Source organism: Malurus melanocephalus, unplaced genomic scaffold (assembly GCF_030028575.1).
Source record: "Malurus melanocephalus ecotype Western Australia unplaced genomic scaffold, MMel_1.1 scaffold_724, whole genome shotgun sequence".
Lineage (NCBI taxonomy): Eukaryota > Metazoa > Chordata > Aves > Passeriformes > Maluridae > Malurus > Malurus melanocephalus.
This window is the reverse complement of record NW_026623956.1, coordinates 6,848-30,480: the sequence shown is the minus strand read 5'-3', so window position 1 is coordinate 30,480 and position 23,633 is coordinate 6,848. Positions and strand designations below refer to the sequence as shown.

Here is a 23,633-nt window from a genome sequence, read left to right as displayed (position 1 = left end):
ATTGGCATTGGTGATGGAAGAAATGCTCATAGAGTTATTATCTTTCCTCAGCTGATGCAGATAAAAGCAGCAGGTGTCTGGCATGCCGAGCCTTCCATAAGTATAAAAGAGAAGCAGCAAACTTCTAGGGAAGCAGAGACTGAGAGGAAATATCATGAGAATATTTTAGTGTGTTAATCTCGCAGGGGTTTGACAGAAAAGGAAGACAGGTTCTCCAGAGCAGAAAGCTGGGAAAATGTGGCAGGACCATCTGGGCAGGTGGGCCTGTCCATGTATGCRTTTTTTGGATCAGCAGTGAACTTCTGAAGTCTGCCAGTCACCTGACCTGTTGTGCGTTGGTTCACATTGTAGTCTTAGCATGAGCTGGATGAAACTAAAGCACAAAATGTTCTCCAGCTCTTCATGACATTTTCACTACGGCACCAGGCTATACTTGGTTTGCAGAATGCTTCACTGAAGTGAATATTGCCCGATGCTGAGTCCTCTTCAGCAAGAGATTTGCCCTGCAAATCTAATACTATTAGGTCATGGTGAATGATTACAGACAGACTGATAAATCAAAAGATTARTCATGGTACTCTGGTGCTAGGTAGAGATGGGATATAGTACGAATATTGCATAACCAGCACCTCTATTAAACCTAGGATTTTTTAATATTCAGTAGAAATTATTAATAAGTGGCTAAATTAAGGCTCAAGTGCATATCCAATGTAATAAGATATGTTCATGTATGCTGTACTACACTTCATTTTCAGTCAGCTTTCAATTTGGCCCTCTACAACATTACAGACATAATTTTTTTTCTGCTCTATCACTCTTCACCATCTAATTCAAACTACTCTATCAGAGAGATAGTGAGCTCTTTGTGACTGTCATCAGCTCTAGTCTGGAGAAAACAACTGAAATATTTTTCCTTTTGACTATTTTCTATTTTTAAGAAGAGACTGATACCAGCCAAAAATGTTGCTTGCTGAAAGTATCATTAATGCTTGGTCTAGATAGGACATTTTAAAGTTAGACTTAGATTCATGCAACAGTGAGATTTTATCAACATGCTTCACATTTAAAAAAAATGCAGAGACCATTTACATTTCTAAGCTCCATGTCAGCTCCATACAAATTATCAAAAGAAAACTAGTTAGAGAATGTTACAAATGAGTACCTTCTTGTTCCTTGACTAGGCAAATCACACCACCACTTGGTACTARACAGAAAACTTCTGAAAAATTTGTTGAAGAGCAACTTAAAGCGGACAATCAGCTCATAGAAAAACAGCAGAAAAAGCAGCAGGTACTGTTGCCATTAGTGCATTCACTTGGTGACAAATTCTTGCAGACATAGATATTGTGTGGGCTCTGTTCTGGCTCACGACATGGTAGCACATTTTTCCACTGTTCTTTCATGTCATATTGGGAGATTTTTCCCAAAGTGAAAAAAGGTCTGTATTACTGTGTTACAACCCTGTTCCCCCACTCTTTCTCACTGAATTCCTCTGTTTTCATCGGTTTTCTGGGTCATAGTTCGTGCATAAGTCCCAAGACAGTTAAATTAGACATCAAGGTTGATTCTGCTTGTTCCATAATAGTCTCTTATGTGCCACTACTGTGAGAATGGGGTGTTTCCAAATTCAGGCTTTTCACAAGGTCTAAATACAGTTGAGTGTTCTGCTTTTTGCCGTTGGTACAGTTTGAGATGAGCTTATGCCTGACATCTCTAGGTGTCAGACTCAGCATTTGGTTCGGCTTGGGGACTTGGAAAATGCGCATTTCATCACTCAGAAATATTCTCTGTCTCCCTGGCAAAATAATATCTCAAACTGACACAGTTATATTTTTCTGTGTTACATTGTAAAATATGCTTGAAGTTTCTTTGAAAACAAAGAAGGACGGCACTTTTCTTGTCTTCTATCATAAAGACATTTGGCATATCTTAACCCTTTGACTTTACCAATGAACGAATTAATGAATGCAGGCATCACATAACAACTGTTCTAAAAATTCTCCTACCACCCCTGTAATCTCAGGGCTGTTTCTTATGTACTCAGTCATCCAAAACTAGTGTCTTTAAGACTTCTGGTATCTTAGCTTTTCTAGTTATTGTAACTATCTTCCTTTCTGGAGAATGATTCTCAGTCTATGATTGTCAGAATTTAATTTTTTTCCTTTTATTTCCTTTCTGGAGAATGATTCTCAGTCTATGATTGTCAAAATTTAATTTTTTTCCTTTTATTTCCAGAACAAGGCAAAAATAACACCTCGAAATGCATTTCTGAAATGAAGACAAGACATAACAAGGCTCAAACTAATTAAACAGAAGCCTTTAAAAGAAGACAGCAGGCATTACAGAAGAGCTGGTTTGAATTGCTGGGGTAATTTCTCCCAGTCTGGCCCAGTGAACATAGGAATACTGCAGCCAGAGGAATGCTCTCTGCTAAATCTGCAGGTCAGTAGCTCCATGCAGCTGGATACACATGAAAAAAAGTAACACTGTGCTTTAGCTGAGAGGGAGATAAAGGCTAAGACTGAGTGTAAAGCAAAAGTAGTTGAGCAAAGTGCCAAAGAAATAGTAGTGATTAGGGAAGATGAAGACTCAAAGGAAAATCTTGTTGACTCACCACAGAGAAGATGGCCTGAAATCCTACAATCATATTGTGAAACGGGGACAGACACAAACCTACAAGAAGGCCAGGAAATGGAGTCTCATCATAGGGAACCTCTAGGACAAGCTGGCAGAACTGATGGAAGAGCTGTGGAGGGTGCTCTGCAAAAGGACCTAGGTAGGGTGAATCAGCCTCTGAAGGGTAATGTTGTAGAGGGAGCGAAAATCCCTTAGAAGTCCTACAAATGCATTATCCAATCCAGGATTTAGAAATAGATCACATCAAGGAGGCAGAGTGGAGTGTGGACCCTGCATTCACACAGGGTCAGAAGCAGGTTCAGGTATGCCCAAGGGAAGTTGTTGTGGGAAGCCAGAACTCAGAAAGCAAAAGGCAAATCCATATTGGGTTTAAGATGATCAATGATAAGATAATAAAAATTACATGTTGCTCACCTGAGGCTGTGGAGAATGGAAGCTCATCCTCAGCCTTGCAGCAAGAGTGGCAAAGGAAGGGAACAGTTGCCCCAACATGGCAAGTTGCACCTTTCTCCTGTGAGTCAAGCTGCTTATCCCCAAAAATTGATGATGACCCCAAATCTCACCACGGTCAATATCCCTCCCAGCATGTACCTCAGGGAGTAGATCCCACTGACAGACATTTGGATCTTTCTGATGGTGAGTATGCTAGTGATGAACCCAGTGGAACAGAGAAAATCTCTGTTAGGACATACAGCAGATCACCACCAAGAAAACAAGATATTCAAACAATCTCAGGTCAACAAGATCTCTCCTGCAGTACAAGCAGCAGTGATTCTAGTACTGAAGCTGTCAGTCTGAAAGGGAACAAGGCTCGCTCTTTTTTTCAGCAGTCCCTATTTCATCTCACAAGATTGAAAAGGAGAGAACATGAGCCTCAGTCGAAGAATGGGAATAGGGCTGGCAGTGTTAAAAGCCTACATCTGCCATCCTCAAGAGTGGTCCATGAGATTCCTGCTTTCAAGAATAAAGAAACCCCTGAAGTGGAGGAACTACAGAAAAAAAACTGCTTTCAGACACATTAGGTAAGAGTACCCAAGTTTTGATTTACATTTCTTTTTTGTGGGGGAAAATTTTTCTCTTGGATTTATGACTCATTCTGCCTGTGCTCCCCAGCTGTATAGCCCCTTGTGTCGGTATTTCTCAATCATAAACTGGAAAAAACAGAGAAGGCGGAAGACATACATCTGCAAGCGCCTTGTTTTTCTTGGTTCTCCATCATCACTAGTCATTCTTCCTAAGTCTGTTGTTTGATGTGCACTTTCAGGTGCAGAATTTTGATCCCCTGAAGTGGGTCTAAGGTTCAATGAATCTCTGGTGTCAGGGCTTGGATTCTGTGTAGCTTGGGTATGATTCGTCCCTTGACAGGGAGATGTTCACATATTCTGTTTAACTTCCTTGGAGATAACATACTTGACTTTTTAAAAGATGGGCAAATTCATCYCTCAAATTTGCATGTTTTTCTCCTAAGACACAGACAGCCTCACATGAGTGGCAAATTATAATTTCCTAAGAACATCTTCACTCAGTTTCTTCTGAATGTGGTCCCAGCTCTTTCATCAATCAATATTTATTGCCTTTTGGCCCAAAAACCATTTCATTACTCCTGGTAATGAAATGATATACTGCTTAAGGAGGCTTTGGCCCTTTTTATTAAACAGGTTCCTGACTTTTCTTAATTTCCACTGAAGGACTTGCCCCACATTGACTCCTCATCCCAAACCCATTTGCTTTTTCTTTATGTAAGATCAGTAAAAATAAGTTTTCCTGTCTGCAGTAATCACCAGGGCAGAAATGTTCACTTCTGATGGCTCTCAATTGCAATGTCACAGTCTACTAAGCACACTCTACTCCATGTCAGACTGTTTTTAAAAATGATTCCTGAGGCCTCTTTGAGAGTTACATTCAAACTGAAGTTGAACTATCATACAGCATTCACATTCCTAAAAAGGAATTCAGTTACTGACACTAATATACCCCCAAATCTGTTTCACTTACTTGATTTGTAGGGCTTGGATTGCCCTATGTTGGGAATAGAATACTTGCATAATTAAGCAAAGATACATAAATTCTTTTTGATAGATTAAGCAATAGAGCTTACTGCATTTATGCAGTCTGTGGTTTTAAATATATGGAGAGGGTTAATAAATAGTCACATAGTTCTGTGAACTATCCTGTAGGTACCTGTCAAGAAGAAATCCAGAACAACCCTAGCAGATTAGAGACTGATTTATACCACAGAGGAGCCCCTTCACTAACTGTGGTGAAAGAAGAACATGAGGAAGCAATGCATTTTTGCTGGCTAATCTGTACAAAAACAGATTTTTGTGTGCAGTTAGGAAAATATTTCTTTTAGAGTCATTAAAATCAGGCTGCTAAATTCTTACTTRTCATCTAGCTTCTTTTCAAGGGCATCTATGTTGTTTCTGAATGGAAACATTTTGCTGTTTAGATTAAAAATAAAGCCCCTAACTGAAAGAGGCCAGCTCTCAAAACACTGGTGCAGTTTGGGTCTTAAGCTGAGTAGTGGCAAATGCTTCTCATGATTCGCTGAGTATCTTTGTATTACAGTGAAAGCAGTAAGAACTCAGACTAATTTTTTTTTTTTTGTGTGTGATCAGGCCCCTGATAAAGGATAAACTTCTCAAATTCACATCGGGGTAGCACTTTCTGAGATTAACAAAAAGTGTAGAGCATACATCAATGTCAACAGCATTCTTATTTCAGGAATACTAATCTTCAGACTACACTATGTCTGTAGCCTGTCCAGCAACTTGAGTGTGGTAACAATTGTCTCCTCTCAGGAAATCCCCTGCTTTGCTCCCACACGAGTTGTGGATTTTAGGCACTTAGAAAGTACCACCTTTAAACTGATCAGCAGAAGGAACAGGCCCATAGGTTGGTGGGTCAATGCCACAACACCATGGTATCAAAATGCTTCCCACTGGCATAATTCAACAGCAGCGCAACAAAGGCTGAGTTTTGGTACACGTAAGTGAATCCCACAGGGTATTTTCTTAATTTTCTTAATTTCTCCATTGGGCTGGAGTGCCAATGGCAATTAAAGATGGTCTATGTACTTTGGGAAGAGTAACCCTCTTATATCCAAGTATAACAATTGCAGTATGGATCCCACAAAACTGAACTCAGCACAGTTATAGTTGCAGCATACATACTTTTACTGCTGCCTGCAGAAATACAGCCGAGTTCTGGAATGCTGCCAAGAAAATCACTGCCACTTCATTAGCTCCTGGGGTTGTAAATGCACAATACCTCATGAGCCACTGAATTAACTTGGTTTTTGGTTGACAAAGTTTAGTAATGCTACCAGCATGACTTGTTAATTGATGTGGACAGAATTAGACATGCTATGCTACAAAATCAAACAGCAGTTCATTTTTGCTATTAGCATATGAGCATAGATGGAAAGAGTTTGAGAGGTTATGTTGTATGAACTTAAGTGACAATTTCAACTCTTCTTTTCTGCCAATGCCTTGCATTGACTTGCTCACTCAATCCCCACCTTCACTTTCCTATCCATTTGTCCAGGCTCAGACTTGCCTTTCCTTGTCCTACTAGGACTCGCTTTGTCTTACCGACCTCTCCCTTTGCCTTGCCTTGGCTTGCAAAACCAGCAGTGGCCTTGTCTTGCCCTTGAGGCCCTGCCTTGCTTTACATCACCTTGTTTAACCCTCCCCCACCTGGAATTCAAGACCCCTCTCTTTGTGGCATTTCTTCAACTTGCCTTGTCCTGCCCTGCTCCTCTTAGGACTCTGAAGGCCTTCACATGCCCCCAGTGTTTAAGAAGCATGGGAGAGAAGCCTAGACAAGGTCACATGCAGCCAGACTCATCTGCCCTGGCAGCTTCTCCTGACACCATTTCTTGCACGTCTTGAATTTTGGACAGGCCGTCCACAATTTGCTTTTGGTTCTCTGACCAGAATGACAGTTCTTTTGTATAAGAATGAAAGCAGGTAGCCCCAGTGTTTTACGTGTGGATTGGAGGTGGTGCAGGTGAGACCAAGGCCAGTCAAATGAGTCTGTTATGGCCGCTTTAGTCTACCAGCAATCCTTGAATGTACCTCTCACCTGCCTTGCCTTGGTAACCCAAGAGTTTCCTTGCCTTTCCCTGCTAACCCTCCACTGCCATGCATTCTCTTGTCCATCCCCCACCCTTGACCTGCCTACTGATTTCCTTCAGGGCCTCACCTGGGACTACACCTCACTTGCATTTCCTTATCACTCCGATCCATCTTGCATTTCCTTGCCATTCCTGACCATTCCTTTACTTGGCCTTGCTTCCCCACACCTTGCATTGCTTTGCCGACTCCTCTGTAGCCTTCCCTTGGCCTTCCTTCCCCCCACTGCCTTGCACTGACTTGCTCACCCATCCCCACCTTGATGTTCCTGCCCATTTGTCCCCATCCTGGGACAACCTTGCCTTTCTTTCTCCTTCTAGGACTCTCCTTGCCTTGCCTGCCTCTCCCCTGCCTTGCCTTGCCACTTTTCTTGCCTTGTCCCTAAACCCACTCTTTGCCTTGCATGACCTTGTTTACCCCTCCCCCACAGGGAATGCAATATCCCTTTTCCCCACACATTTCCGGCACTTGCTTTGAGCTACCTGCTCCTCCTAGGACTCTACCTCTTCATCTTTCCCTCAGTATTTGTCGACCCTTCAAAATGCAGCCCAGGAGAACTCCTATCCAGCCAGACCAGATAGTCCACAGAGCTTTTGTCTGGCACCAATCCTTTCATGTGTTGAATTTTAGAGGCAATCCATGTTTTGCCTTTGTCTGAGGCCAGAATTACAGCTCCTTTGCATAGAAAGGAAAGCAGGCAGACACAGTGTTTTAGGTGCAGATTAGAGTTGGCCCATATTGGACCAAAGCCAGATGGAGCAGTCTGTCCAGGCTGCTTTCATGTACTGGCAATCTTTGAATGCACCTCATTCTTTCCTTTCCTCAGCACCCAACAGTTTCCTTGTCTTACCCTGCTAACCCTCACCAACCTTCCATCTCCCTGCATATGCCCATGGCCCATTCCTGACCTTCCTACTGCTTTCCTCCAGGCTTTGCCTTGCCTTGCCTTCCTGTTTCTGCCTGGCCTGCCCATCACTGGGCTTACCTTCCTATGCCCAGCMTTGCCTATAACTTCAGTCCTTCTCTTTCTTACCACTCCATTTGCCTCCCTTCACTGCTCTGGCCTTGCCTACCTCTGCCTTGCCTTGCCTATAATTGCCTATACTTGATTTGCATTGCATTGCATGCACAGAAGGCGAGCTAAAGACTGGTAGGCAAGGCAAAGCAAAGAAAGGAAGTCATAGGCAGGGCAAAGCAAGGCAGACATAGGCAAAGGATGCAAAGCAAGGATAGGCTGGGACAAACTAGGCAAGATAGTGAAAGACAAGGCAAGGCCAAGTGACTCAGGGTGCCTTTCCTTAGGAACCAGAAAACATCACRCCAGTGTTGGAGGAGCAGATACAGAGGTGTAGTCCAGCAAGGCATTTCTGTCATGGCCCTTCCTGAGTAGGAGCAATTGTTGGACATATTCGGCGGGGGGTGGGGGGGGGAGATGGTGGTGGTGGGCGGGTATCTGTGCCAGGATGTTTTCTATATCAGAGAAGGGGATGCCATTTCTTCTGAGTTAAGCTTGGAGTCCCTCTCTGGCAAAGAAGGCGATGTTGGATGTGCATTTTGGGTGATCTTAGTGAATTTAGAGGCTGCTCTCTGGACTAAAACTGTTGACTTGTCAGTGGGAATGCAAACACCAGGCTGCTGAGCTTTTTTTTCTGGCCCCTTTAGTGTGTCAGCAGACCCTGGTACCAGATCTGACTAGATGCTGTCTCTGTGAGACTGAACGTTTAAGATGGTACCTAGAGCTGAGAAGGAAAGTACGAATAGCAGGGTGTGTGCTGGTCGTTCAATGGGTACAGCTGAAGTTGCAGGTAGCAAAAATATGTTCCCCTGGCGCTTTTGTTTACTCTGTTCTTGCCACATGTTTCCAAGTTTGTGGCCAGACTCTTCAAGAGTGAAAGGATTTGTGAGGGCAAAAGAGTTCACTTTGCCATTTGAGTGAAGTCGAAAGAATTGTTTGCCCTTGGAAGGGGAAGATCAGGACAACCTTTTTGTCCTGACACAGTTGATTTGAGATCAGGGATGTTTGCAACTTGGCTCTGCCCTTGGAGTGCTGTCGTGCTAGGCTTGCTTCGCTTCGTTCTTTTGCAGTTCGATATCGCCAAAGTGTGGTGTTTTTGATGAGTGCTGCCAGTGGCAAAAGCCAGGCTCCTTTCTGGCCCGAGCACATTCTTGTGTGAGCTGTTCGCACAATAGCTCCCTGGTGGATCTTGGCTCTTAGAGACTGACAGAATGTGATCCAATGCCTAGGCAAAGACGAAGAATGGTTTCATTGTTGGCGGTGAGGTTTTTAGGCTGCAAAAGAAAAAGCAATTTGACTCTGGCTTCTTATTTTTCAATGTTTTTTTGTGCAATCTGTTGATCAACAAGTGTCTTGCACCCACTGAACTCCATCAAATTCCCTACACATAGGCACTTTCTGTCAAGTTTTAATTATCATCTTATCCTCTCACTCTGGCAGATTCCAAACTCCTTTAAATCATCCAAAAGCTGATCCCCAAGAAAAAGTCCTGGAACAAAATGTCAGTGCTGATCTTCATAGTCTCTTTGTAGTTTCTAAACTAGATGAAACACATTAGTGATTCTCACTTTCCTTCTAAACTACAAACATAATTTAATAACCCCTTATCTTAGCAACATTTAAACTGCCTACAGCATACTGAGACTACGTTCCTTCTTTCCTATGTATGTGTATCATGACAGGTTTCAGTTTCCCTCCATGGCAAACGTCTAGTAGCTGCTCCCTTCAAAGCAAATGCTGTAGAAGAAAAAGTAAATGCTGGGCTGCATCTTCCCATAGCTGCACGTAAACCACTTCAAACTCAGCCCTGCACTCTGCCCTTCCCTTCTCCGCTGCATCTACCATCGTGTGTCTCAGTGTTGGAAGCTAAAAGCATTACTTCCACAGAGGGCTGGAAGAAAAATAGCACAAGGAGCTGTCACTGAATTTCCCCATTACAACTGCTGCCTTGATTTAGACAGGCATGCGAGTGGCAGCCAAGCTCCTCTTGCATCCTGGACGCTGCGCACACATGACCAGTACTGTGTGGTGTCGTGTTTCACCTTCCATATCATGATGCACTTTTGCTCTTCTGCAAGGGGATAGTCTTTTACTTCATGTACAGAAACTCTGCTGGGTAGCCAAGCACTCCAGCGCACTGCTTCAACCGAAACACACTTGGCCAATTCACTTCCTTTCTCTGTTACACATATCATTAAATTCTGCCTCTGTTGTCATCAGAAGTTAAATGCAGAGAATTTTGACTAAGTATTGTAAACCTCAAGCAGCTTGAGCTCTCCCAGAAGAAATCATTCCAATAGAAGGCTTTGCTAACACTCTTTCCATGCCTTAAGACTTGCAGCATTATCAAAGTTAGATCTCACACAAAAGAAAGAATCCGAACAGAAGAGGTTTTCATGGCACTCGCCTATTCATTTAGGCTGGAAAACTGCTGGAACTAACACACCCACAAAAGAAATCTTCCAAATAGAAGGGTGTCATAAGTTAACTCCTTCTCTCCAGTTTCCTGCTATACTTCTACGAACATGCACTTTCGTTCTCTATGCTGTGGTGCAAAGAGTAGTCCGCTTTCGTGGGGAATTCGGTGCCAGCAACAGAAGCTGTGCGACCGGGACCCAGCCGCCGAAAAAATCTACTGACGGGGCACCTTAGAGAAAGCATTTCTCCCAGATATTCTGCTTGTAAACTCTCTCTCTTGCTGCATCTCACTTGCCTGCAAGTGGTCATGGGGCTGGCTAGACAGAAAAAGCCTTCTAGCAAAAGTGCTGCTTTCCAGGGCGAGATCTGAATGTTCGCACGCTTTGGAAGGTGCAACGCAGCAGATTGAGGGGGCACCTTAGAGAAAATATTTCTCYGAGAGATTTTGCTTGCTGCATCTCTCTCTCTTGCTGCATCTTGCTTGCCTGCAAGTGGGCATGGGGCTGGCTAGATGGGAAAAGCCTCCTAGTCTAGTGCTGCTTTCCAGGGCGAGATCTCGCTTGTTCACAGGGTTTGGAAGGTGCAGCGCAGCAGACCCAGGTGGCACCTTAGAGAAAGCATTTCTCCGAGAGATTCTGCTTGTAAACTCTCCATCTTGCTGCATCTCACCCACCTGCAAGCGGGCACAGCGCTGGCTAGRCACAGCCACATGGAATAAAAATTGTGACTTCAGCAGCAGTTTTGAGAAGGGGAAGTTGAGGACAGCAGACATTTGGGCTCACTGCTATCTGGGCTTTCACCATCTAGTCAGCATTGGATCCAGTCCAACTAAAATCYAGCAGAAGCATGAGCTAGACTGGTGGGCGTAGTACCCAGATGACCTGAGTGAACTCTAAAATGTTTAACAGAGATGCATGCTCTTTATATGATCTTATGGCAAACAAGTCTWTATAATGAATAGTATGGCTGTCAATTATTTGAATCTAGATTTGAAATCTTGCACAACTGGAACATTAAACAGAATCCCAAAATTCACGTCATAGTGACAGATCTGAACATGACGACTCACTTGTATTTTCTTTGCATTTGAGCTCTTTTGATAGTAGGTGGATGGTTTCCCTCACAGATCCTGTGAATCTGCATGATTCTGAATTTTGTATATAGATAAAACAAACTATCATACTATTTCTATCTAAAATTGAGAAACTGAGCACCAAAACACATCAAAGTGAATGGGATAACCTTGAGCCACAGAAGGGCGTTCAGGAATTGGAATGGGCTGAACATGAAAGTGGTGGAATCACTATCCTTGGCACTGTTCAAAAAAGTGTGGATATTGCACTTTGTTTAGTGATGGACTTGACAGTTCTGGGTTAATGGTTAGAACTGATAATCTAAGAGTCCTTTGCAACCTAAAAAATTCCATGTTTCTAGGTTTCGAAGAAGACATACTTGTATAACATATATGAGTTAAAGCTAACTTGGACTGGTGAGTTTCATCAGCTGTAACCAAGAATGCAAAACAACAATTGCCATCTGACTTTTTTCTGTCAAAGCTAATAGAATTTGAGGACGTGTACAAAAACAATTGGTGAGCAAGTCTGAATAATTATCAGTACAAGTTAAAGATGCAGATTTTTTAAAAATTTGATTTTATCAAGTAAAAAAAAAAAAAAGAAACATATCCAAGAGATGTTCTACATCTCTGAAAAAGATGTATTCTAGCTGCCTGTAATACATCTGAGGATTATTTCTGTTTGTACTGTAACATGACCTAGCTGGTGAGGAACTATCCAGTTCAAGTTGTGCTTTAGTGAGAAAGAAGAATGTCCATATTAACTGCACACCGTTAATGATTCTTTCAGAATACAAAAGTATGAACAGATGGGAAAAAATGGTTAATACTTATTAATTATTAATATGTACTGATATGGATCCTCTGAAAGCCACTTAATTTCTGAATGCAGCTCATTAGCAAGAACAAGTTGCCAGTTTCCTGCCCAACATGCAGCTGTGGATAGATTTTCATAACTTATGTGAAAAAAGACACATTTATTTGCATGGTCAGGGATGGAAGAGGAAGGAGGGAAGGGGAATTTTGCTGAAATATGTACTGTTAGCATTTCTTRATGTTTCAGCCAAGGTCAAATATGCTTGCTTCCAATATTCTTAGATGGATTTTGCTGTCTAGTCTTGCAAGAGATTTTGATGATTTTTCAGCAAGTTGTTTCCTTGCCCRTGAATGTTCCTCCTGACAACTTACCAACTCTGAAGCAGGAAAGGTCTGTGAATATGTGGACAGACTTTCATAGCATTTGAATTTCACTGCTTTACCAATGCATACTTGTTGCTTTTTCTCAGCTTTTTGATCTGTTAGGGGGAATGTGAACTCTACATGACACAAACTGTGGTATTTGAAGATACTAAGAGATCCTTATTTAGGGAWATTGACAAGTGAAAGATTTCTGGGACAATTTGATAAAGAACTGTAGGTTTTAACAGCTGAGAGGCAAAAAATCATTAAAAAATGTAACTGATTATTGTTGAGCATGAAGATCCAGGAGAACATTATATTTTTTGAATTCTAGGTGTTCACTGAGTAACAATACCTTCTCCTGTTCTCCACTGCCTGTCTAATAGCAGAGATCTGTAGGATTACAGGAATTACTAGAGGTCACTTAGTCTCTGCTTTTGCATAGAGCAGGATCTGTGTCACTGGTGGCAATTCAAGCTGTGCTGCACCAGCTCCCAGGACAGAGATCCAGAATGAGCTGCCTACCTATTCTTTAAGAAGTCAAACCTTATAACMCACCTCTTTCGTTGTCACCAGCTAACCAGGTGATTACATTTTTTATGTTTTCAATGAAGACTGGAAAAAATTGTCTACCTTGTGCATGTTGGGAGGCTGCTTCTTCCTCCGCTCTTGCAATCCCTTTGCATCAAGAGTCTGCATTTACTGGTCATCCACATATTTTCAATGAAGAAAAGTAAAAAGATTTCCTGAGATAATTTGATGACTTTGTTTACAAAAGTAATGGAATTGAGAGAATTTTTATCAAGAACCTGGCCATGTGTGGTTAGTCCAAATAATATTTGAGTGTCTTCAAAGGTGCAGAGCAAAGTCGTGGTGGTTGCTGGAAAACTATGATGACTCTGATTTTTTTAAATGATCTCTTAGAATGACATTCCTATGTACAAAAACAGAGACTACATGTGATTCACTAAGCCTCTCTTGATTTCTTTGACATTATTGCTTAAAAAAATAGGTATGTTAGTGTATGCAATGCATAAAAAGTGAAATCAGCAGCTTTTGCAATGGCATGTGTAGCAAGCTGGAGTACTAACACTGTTCTGCACGGATGCTCCCTCAACTGAATTGGCTGACACATCTCTTTATGTCCATGGAAACACTTGTACTTTGTCTCTATCTTTCCATAAAGTATCTTCTATTTACAAGTATTATGTAAGAAGTTTTTTAAAAGCTTGAATTGCAACATTTGTTCTATATGGGAAAAACATGCTGCCACATGTTGGTGTTTCACTGAAGCTGATKAATATTTAGCTGCTGTGGCCCTATTGGTGCTGTCTGAAAATGGTGAGCCACTTAACTCGAAAGTAACCAGGCAACAAATATAGTTTATTTCTGCCTGATTCTACTCAATGGACCAGGTCGATTCCCCTCTGTGGTTGCTGATGCCTCATAAAGGAATGACTGGAAACGTGGCTGGGGACAGAAGGAGTGGGACTCCAGCAGTCTGGGCTGAAATTGTTTTGAGCTGCTGTGAAACTGCTCCAGTGGCTTTTCAAGATCCTTTAAATCATTTGGCAGTTTCAGTCTTGAGTATTTTTTTTGCAATGAAATTATAGATTAGGAGTCTTTCCTTTTATCACTGCAATTTCTGAGTTAATATCTCTTCATCAGAAAAGTCTTAAAGGTCCTTAGTTCTATACAATTTGTCCCAAACTGAAGTCCCAGGCATATTTTGACACTTTGCCCACTCACTTGTATTTGAAAACTTGATTATGTTTGGAGAACTCAGACATATCGACAGAATCAGCCTGCAGAAAATATCACCAAATGTAAAATATAAATTATATTCTTTTTAACAATAAACTATATTAATTTATGTACCTTCTGGCAACCATCTGAAACAGCTAATCTAGCAACAAACATCTGAAAGAGCTAATCTCTACAACCATCTGAATCAGCTGATCTAATATCTAGCAACAGCTAGTTGCCTCTCTCCTGAGACAACCATTTTATTCCTGGAGGAAAACTTTAGACTTTCAAAATCCTACGACTTTCTGATGTTCTTTCTTAGGATAGGATAGGATAGGATAGGATAGGATAGGATAGGATAGGATAGGATAGGATAGGATAGGATAGGATAGGATAGGATAGGATAGGATAGGANATAGGATAGGATAGGATAGGATAGGATAGGATAGGATAGGATAGGATAGGATAGGATAGGATAGGATAGGATAGGATAGGATAGGATAGGATAGGGATTTCTTCAATAGGATTTCTTTCTTGACTCTTTCCTTGTAAGCACATCCATTAAATTGTAATGTCATTTATTCACATAAATACGAGATCACAATCCACAGCAACAGGAGATCTCCTAAATTTCATTGATCATGTGGAGAAAAATTTACAGCTGTCAAACAATAACCATTGTTATCAGAGAAGGTGCAGTGCAGTCTTCCCATTTGTGCTTTGCTAGTCCCATGTCCCTTGAGTAATAGCTCATGGACTTCAGTAAATTAAGCTGATGGCCAATATTTTCTTTCCTTGAATAGCTTACACTCCTCAAGAATCCTCTCTTCAGTGTGAGGGTTTCAAAATCAGAGTTATTGGTGTCATTTCCAACTATGTTTTGATTGGTTCTTTGTTTCATACSATCATGAGCTCACTCCTAGTCAGTCCATTCAGTAGCTCAATGCATTAGAGATGCTTCTGCTAGCAATTCCCACAGAGACATAATCCCTTTCAATTTCTGGGATAACTTAGCAATGTGGGCAGTGAGCCTATGCCTTTGTCTCATATTGCCAGGCAATTGTAGATTAAGTACAGTACCTTCAAAGTTTTGGTTAGGCAAGAGTACAGCCTCATTTTTCCTGTCATACCAATCTAATGTTTTCTTTGCAGCTGCAAACCCCTGAGAGTCATTGTGCAATTCCCACAAATCCCATGTATCTCATGGTGGTTGTGCAGGAATATGTCATGTTTCCTCTGTGTTCAGCTCTAAGGTCTCCATGAAAAATTGGGAAAATGCTTTTGAGTATCTGGGATCTTTCCAGTCTAAATAATTGCAATAGTTTGTTTGAAAGAGTTTGCATCTCATTTCCCTTCTGTGGCTCATGCTTCCCTTAGGGCTCTACAAATCTTATGTCAGCCTTGATTGGTGGAGCTGTATGAGATCAAAATGTACTAAGGGTGGATATCCAGCAAGTAAAAATGAATTGTTACACAATATATTTTACAAGACTCAACTCAGTTATAACATCCCAGAGTGATCTTTCTTGTTATTAGTAGGGTGGTGGGACTGAGGGATGAGAGGCTGACCAGCAGCTGTTGCCTCACACTCTACCCCTTGACTTGCATCACTGACCAAGCACAGAGAAATGTGGGAAGCAAAGCAAGACGACCCCAAATAGAGTTACGTATAAAATGTGTGTGTGTGTTTGTGTATGTCTGTGGGTATGCTCTCACACATAGTTAAGTATTTTCCTCAAGTTTTAACTGCTTAATGCACCCATTGTAGGAGGATTTTTTAYGCTATTTGGAGATGTTTATATTATCTTAATACAAATGTGTTTACACTTTTTAGGCCACAAATAGCTCTGTACAAAAAGCTGATCCTTTGAGATCAGTGACAAAGGAACATCAAGAAAAGAAGCCATAAAACAAGCCATCTAATTGCTCCACTGGTAGAAGCACAACACCCACTGACAGGAGGACCCTTCACCAGGGAAGACTGCCACCTTTTGAASCAGGTGTAGTGGTTTGAACTTGACCAAAAGCCAAAGTATCCACAACATTCCCTCCCGCCCCCATCGGAGAGGCAGAAGGGAAAGCAAAAGCCCAATTAACACTAAAATTTATTGCTTTTAGATAAGATAACATAATTGAGAGAAAGATACATATATGATCCAGAAAATGGTCAGACAGGCTGAATAACTTAAGTTGCAAAATAGTTTATTACGAAAAACTACTAAGAATACTACCGCAAGGGGGAGGAGAACAGAGAAGGGGAAAAATTCACAAGGAGGGGAAAAAAACCTGGAYRTTTTAAGACACCTGCTACTCTTTATGGGAACCTGTTTCTCGCAGGTCGTGTCTCCCCACCCCTCCATACCTTCCCAGCACAAGGTGGGCAGGGATGAAAGTTTTAACACAGATCATAGATTATTGTCCAGCACCATAGGAGAAGAGTCCTTACAGCTCCAAGCTGTGGTAGTTCTTTTCCCAAGAAATAGCCAGTGTATAACTGCTGATGGCATGGGATTCTTTCTCTTTACCTCATGGGAAAAAGGGAAACAGTCCTCCAAGGCTATTCTCTCAAATCTCCTGGCAGAACACAGCTTCTTCTAAGCATCAGCTCACTTCRGRCGTGRGAGGGGGGCACCTCGTCCCCTTTTTAGCTTATAATCAGTCCAGTCCTCAAAGGCCAGGTTTTTTATCTTGGATGCAGGACCTCTTTTTACTATACAGGTCTCCCATTGAAGAAATTGTCCTTTTGAGAACAGCTTGTTTTCTTCATGTTGAGCACCACAGCAAAAAAAAAAAAAAAAAAATCAACACCTGTCTTCTTCTTACTATGATCTTGCATCTCCATTTTTTTCTTACATCTCCTCACCCTCCTCCTCTGTCCTCCCCCAGTGCATGATACTAATAACCTAAAAACTAAATGGCAGCTGCACCCTATCTTATTCTGAATTCTTCTTATGTACACCAGAGGTGTACCTAGCATGTGCAGTTGGCCCAGGCCCGACCAGCAGCCTGTCCATCAACCTCAGAACCATAATGGATTGGTTCTGAAACACAGGGGGTAGGGCTCCTTTTGCATGGAGAAGAAGGAGAAAGCTTCTAGAACTTTGTCAAAGGAGCCATCTTTGTGGTTTCTTAGTCCCATTCMCCCACCACCAAAAAATCAGACTGAGTAAAACCAGAACACCAGGCAAAGTAAGTCAGCAGCAAAGTCTGTTTAAACCACCTTTGTATTCCTTGTATGGTAACATTCAGAATCTGTATCAGGATCCTAATCCCCACATGGCTGCTGCTTTCCCTATTTACACACTTGCAGGCCAGAGTGTGGGTGAATGCCTTAAAACCTGCCCCCATTGTCTCAGAAAAAGTTCAGGGGTGATCACATGCACCAAGCATTGGGGCTTTGCATGGGCCAGTGGCTCCCAGGGAGGCCAGGGGCTTGGAGCACCAGAGACAGCTCATGGAGTCCAGGGCAGTGCCTATCCCAGAGCCCCAGCCAGGGAGGGGAGAAGGCTGGGAATGTAAACAAGGGGCCTGACCAAAATCCTAATTGTCAAAGCCCATAGGGAAGAGACAAACCTAGGATAATGACAGGAAGTCATCCCACGTGTCAGGGCTGGGATTTGGACCAGTCAGGTGCATGGCCAGGCACAGACATTACTGCAGCACAATCCACCATGGACCAGATGAAGTGTTACTCCCAAGAGAAGGGATGGGAGAGGTGGGAGGCATGGCCCTGTCTGAGGCTTCTTCCAGCTCTTCCATCCTCCCTTCTTTCTCCACAACAGTCTGAACCAATGTTAGAAACCTGTAAAATACCCTCATGCAGAAAGCTAAACACCTAGGAGGGAGAGGTGTATGACAGGCTCTTGTCATGCCACCGATATTCCCATGTTAATGTGAAGCGTGATTATAGGCCAGGGCCTCTCCATTTTCCGACAGATTGTGCATCAACCCTTTCCTACTGGAGGAAGATATAATGGCAGGAAATCACCTGAAACTGTTGCATCTGAGTGGTTGTTTTAAGGATCCCAGCTCATCTTCCTGTGTAAAAGAAAAGATATGTGGAAACTTCCTGCCTGCTTAAAGTGGTCTGCAAATGACTTGGAGATGCTGGTTCCTGAGTCTTGACTCACAGAAAATGTTATCACTAAAACACTCCTATGATTCTTAGAAGTATTGTCAAATTTACATTTTACAAGAGAGGGAGAGCAGGTTGTGCCGTCATCTACTTATTCACTGAGTTTGTTGTCCCAGAAATTCAGGAGGTGGGAGAATGGATGTAGGCTGCATTTCATTTTAGGCCAGGACAAAGCACCTTTTGGGACAGGGACAAGCTGTTAGCCAACATTATCATTGTAAGAAGCAATATATTGCAAGACTCTGTGGTCTAGCATCTTTTAAAAGCTTGAGATAGGTAAGGAAATGTGATTCAGCAATTTCCATATGCATTCAATGATCCTCTTTTCTTTGATTTTTCTCAGAAGACACATCCCTCTCACATAATCACAGCAATGACACTTGCAACTTTTTACCTTGCAAGAAAAATGAAGAAACAGAGTTATTTTACCATGAAGCTATATAAAATAGAGTTACAGTGAGTCTGTGGTCTTAGTTTTCATTTACAGCATGCTAACTCCTATTTATTTGGGAGCAATACTCTCCTGGCTTTATTTTCTTTTTTTTTTTGCCTTTACCTATTATATAAATGCAGTTTTAAAACAGTATTGTTTCAAATAACAGGCTAGATTTCTTTATCAATATATTTCTGCACAACTGTTGAACATTAATAGATTTATGTTATTAGTTAATATATTAACTTTGGCTCAGGAAGAAGAAGCTCTTAAATAGACAGAAAAATTGTTAAGAACTCAGGATGAAGTGGCTTTTGGGACCACACACAGGAGAAGTGGCATAACTGCATATGACAATAAAGGATCTACACAGAGTTCTGCTTGTCTGCATGCTGAAGCAAAGATTTGAGCTACTTATGATTCTGGTTCTCACATGATCAGCAACTATGTTATTTCATTTTGTGAGCAGATATAAACACACCAAGAAAAAGAAATTATTCTGTTCCCACTTCCTATGCTATGCAACGGACACAGCTTTAGGGATGGATCTGGCATCTTTGAGCATGGTGTTTGCAGTTATTTACTGAAGCATATCCTTGCCCTGTGAGAGCAGTTCTCCCTGTTCCTTTGGATCCCACAATTCAAAATTCACCACATCTTCAAATTGTAATTAACATTCGCTAGTAACTGCCCTGGACGCTGTGTGCCAGATGTTGAATGACTTAAGGCTCCTTTACACTGCCAGACTGCAAAGACAACTTATGGTAATGGTAAACTGGAATTATAACATCCAGAATAGCCCTCAGTTACATAGATAGCACTACCTAACGGCCATGTAATTTGCTTTGGAAGAGTGATTCTAGCTAATATAAGTACCTTCCTTTGTAAATCAGTAACCCAATATTCAGAGAGAGTTCTGCTCTCTGTTCCTGTGTCGATCCYTTCCATTTTGTACAGTATAGTTTTGCCAGAATGCACTCTTGTCACCTCATTTTTGGATGTCCTTTTAGCTATCTTTTACTTTGGAAACTGAAGAAAACCGAAGTTAATGGTCGACATTTCTAATTGCAAATAAAATGTGAAAATTCATTGSAAATACAAGGCAATACCAGAGAGAAGGGAATCTTTCCTCTGTGTGTGAAAGCAAATAAGTTTTTTTACACAGTTGTTTAAAGTTAATGAAAATATTTTTAAAGCATTTCTGATTACATAACAGATGACAGACTTTGATGTTTTCATAATGTAGACTCCATAATCACTATTATCTAGAAGATCAACATTACATCAAGAAATAAGAAAGAATGAGGAAGAAGTGCAGGAAAAAATAGAGTATTGTGATGGAAAGGTGAGAGAAATTTGTTTGTTTATTTGTCTTGTTTGGGCTTTTTAGGGGGATGGGCTTTGTTGGTTTTTTTGGGGGTTTCTTTTTCTTTTTGGCTGGGAAAGATTCTGTTTTTGTGGGAATTCTGATAAAATTGGAACCATTTGGCAAAGCTATCAGTGCATCTTCTGATTGTCTTCTTCTTTGGACTTCACCAAATGTATTGCACCTTATTTTGCTTAGCATTGAAACAAAGTGATGGGGTGAGAACTTGGAACTTGTGCTACAAGTAAGTTCATCTTGTGAAAAGGAAATTTCTTTTGGCCTCTTTTACACACAAATGAGGCAAAAATAGTGCCTCTTCTGCAGAGATAACTTTTGAAATACTAAGATATAGCATGACTTCCTTCAAGCTCCAATTTAACTGGAAGGGAGGGAAAGGCTGCTCATTTCCTTCGACTTCACTTAGATGTTCTGTGTGTTTGAAGGTAGAAGAGGTGCTTTCTGATGGATGCYGAATCCTCACTTTCCATGATGGTACTTAAAAGGAGTTTAGTGCTGACAAAAAGATGACAACAATTAGCCTTTCCGATGGAGATGCAAAGAAGATCATGCCAGATCAGAGGGTGGTAGGTAACTTTTCATTTTCTTTAAGGAAAATGAAATGATTCACAGATTTTCCAACAAGGTCTTGTAAGTTATCTATCAATTGTAAGAGAAACTGATGAGGAAGGGTGTTGGCTTAACAACCCTGAGCAGTGCAGCTGCTTCATCTACAAGGAACAGCAGTTGAAAGGCATGAAGATAACAGGCAAAGAAGGAGCAAATGTGTAGCTGGCCAAGCAAGAGACTAAACGAAGGCAAGGAACACAGGCAGCCATCTGAAGCAAGGATTGGCTTTTACACCTTTRTAGAGTAGGTAGAACAGGGGGTTCTTTCTTCTTGGTATTATGTAAATATAAATAGTTAATAATAATGTGAGCTAAATGGAAACAAGTGAAGCCTTGGCGGTGCTGGGATTATTTTAAATTAGTAGTTCCTGGATGAGAGCCAAAGTAAAGGGATGGGAGGATGACTTTCATGTGTGCACTGTTTTCCTGCAAATTAAAGAGATGAAAGTAGCATCTAGACAAACCTCAAAGAGAGAAAGRAACAGAAATGTGAACATAGCTACTTTTATGGACGGCAGATGCAGAAAATGACATTGAAATGACTTTTAAAGATGGTTTAMTTTTGAGCACATTGTTATGGTTGAATCTGCTTATGCAAATATTGTGAACATGCTGCTATCATCTCAATCTCCTTCCAGATTTATTGTTATGCAGATGCACAGATAACTCACACTGCTTATCCAGATGGCCTGGAGGTGCTGCAGTTCCCTAATAATCAGATAGGTATTCAAGAGCACATGAATGTGAACTGTATGTGCAGATTTATTTCTATTATGAAAGTGTGGTCTCAATTCTGACTACAGCAGAYTGGGTATTTTCTTGCCATTTCACATTGTCTTTGTATTTCACTGCCAGTATATTCCATCACTTCACTGCTAGTTTCCTCCTGCAAATCAAATATAGTAATGCAATGTAAAAGTAGCTCTTCCAATTCTGATTATCTGATTATGTGATTATTTAATTTCTTTAGCAGTATTGGGGATATAATTTCCATCCTCACTACAATATCCAAAAAAATCCTGACCAAACTTTGTGTAAAGCAGCTTGAAAGAACCCTAGACAGATTTTTACATCTTCTTTTCCACAGAAAAGTATTATCCTGATGGCATACAAGAAATTGTGTTCCCAGATCACACAGTGAAATACCTCTACTGTGATGAACTGAAGGAAACTTCTTTCCCAGATGGCACAGTAGTAGAAGTAGAAAAGTAAGTCCTGTGTAAACAACAGGGACCAGGCATTGAATACAGGCACAACAATAATGACATTTAGAACTGTGGCTGGGTTTCGCATAGCTGGGAAATACCCAGATGAAGGGAAAGAGGATTTGTAAGATTACAAGGGGTTTGCCACAAAATGGCATTTAAAATCTATTTCCACCTTGAATGATAGGTGACCATTCACCATTGGCAAAGTGACTGTGAAATATTCTTCATTTAGTTCCATGTAACTTTACACTGGCCAGAGTTGCTGGAGATCACCATTTGTCAGTGTTAACAACGTGGGTACTAAAGGACTCAGAATGAGGGCTCCTGAGCTCTATTCCAGTTCTTTGGCTCCCTTTTTGATATTGGGCAAAGGCTGAGATTTGCTGAGTCCATTGGAGAATGGTTTTAACACCAAGGTTTTGGATTTGATTCCTGAATGGACCATTCATTTAAGARCTGGGCTGTTATCCAACTCTTGTGCGTCCCTTCCAACTCAGAATATTCTGTGAATCTGTATTGTCTCTCTGTTCTTCCATGCAAAATGAGAAAAACAGCAGCAGGACTCTCTTACATTTGTTTCTTCTGGGCTTAGGAACAATCCTGTTGTAATATGGAATCTCTGCCTGCAAAACACCATGAGATCCCTACATGAAGTCATGTAAAATGCAGATCTCACCAACCAATAGCTATTATACTAAATATTGAAATCTTGTTGTGAGATCAGATCCTCTAATGCCATCCCATATAAATCCTGAGGTTTTCCACTTGACATTATTTCTCCTTTCATTGAGTCACATTAGACAGCTCAGTGAGACAGGCTAATAACAGACAATGCTTTCTCATCTCTTCATTCACTWGCTGCTTCTTTCAGGAATGGAGATAAAATAGTGGTATTCAGTGATGGCCAAAGGGAGATTCACACCACGAAGTTCAGGAGGAGGGAGTACCCCGATGGCACTGTGAAAACTGTGTTCTGCAATGGCAGACAGGAAATCAAGGCACTCCACTGGCCAAGTGCACATCAAGGATGAGGAGGGTAATCTCATTCTAGATAGGAAGTGATTCCTCCCTGCAGAGGGCTGCACTGTAGGTACGTAACTCAAGCCATTTTCCTGACAGATCAGAACTCTTAGGGAGATTTAACTTCTGCAAATGAATGGAAGGATCTKTTGCGCTGAAAATTACTCTGGTTTACCAGCTGGTGCTTAGATTGGAATAACCTTACCTGAATGAAATGTCTCTTGAGTGAGACTGAAGGAGATGCAGTCACACCCTTTTTGTGTATTCARCATTAAAATAAATATCCGCAGTACTTCTCATCAAAGTGTTTGTTTCATGGTACTGATCACACTTTCTGCTGTTTTTCTRCAGTTTCTTGTGAAAATGAATACAGTGAAGAACTGCAGCATAAGGATCTCAGATATACAGTTCAGTGCTGCCTTATGCTGACTAAAGCAAACATATATAGACTTTATTTTCTCAGTTAATCATTCCAAAAAGTGTGGAAGTGATTAATGTTATCAGTTTGGATGCTTTGGAGCAAAATTTCCCAGTATGTATCAGGGTTTATCATGAGGTGGGCATTAATCCAAAACCTGAGCAGGAGTAGAGTCAACAGCCACAGCTCTGGATGACCCTTCCAACCAAAATTATTAAATA

General features: G+C 41.3%; 1 pseudogene; it reads left to right on the top strand.

Annotated features, from left to right (window-relative positions):
- LOC130584562 (uncharacterized) overlaps positions 1 to 23,036 on the top strand; it is a 27,627-nt pseudogene extending 4,591 nt beyond the window's left edge.
- Positions 23,037 to 23,633: the final 597 nt, after the last annotated feature.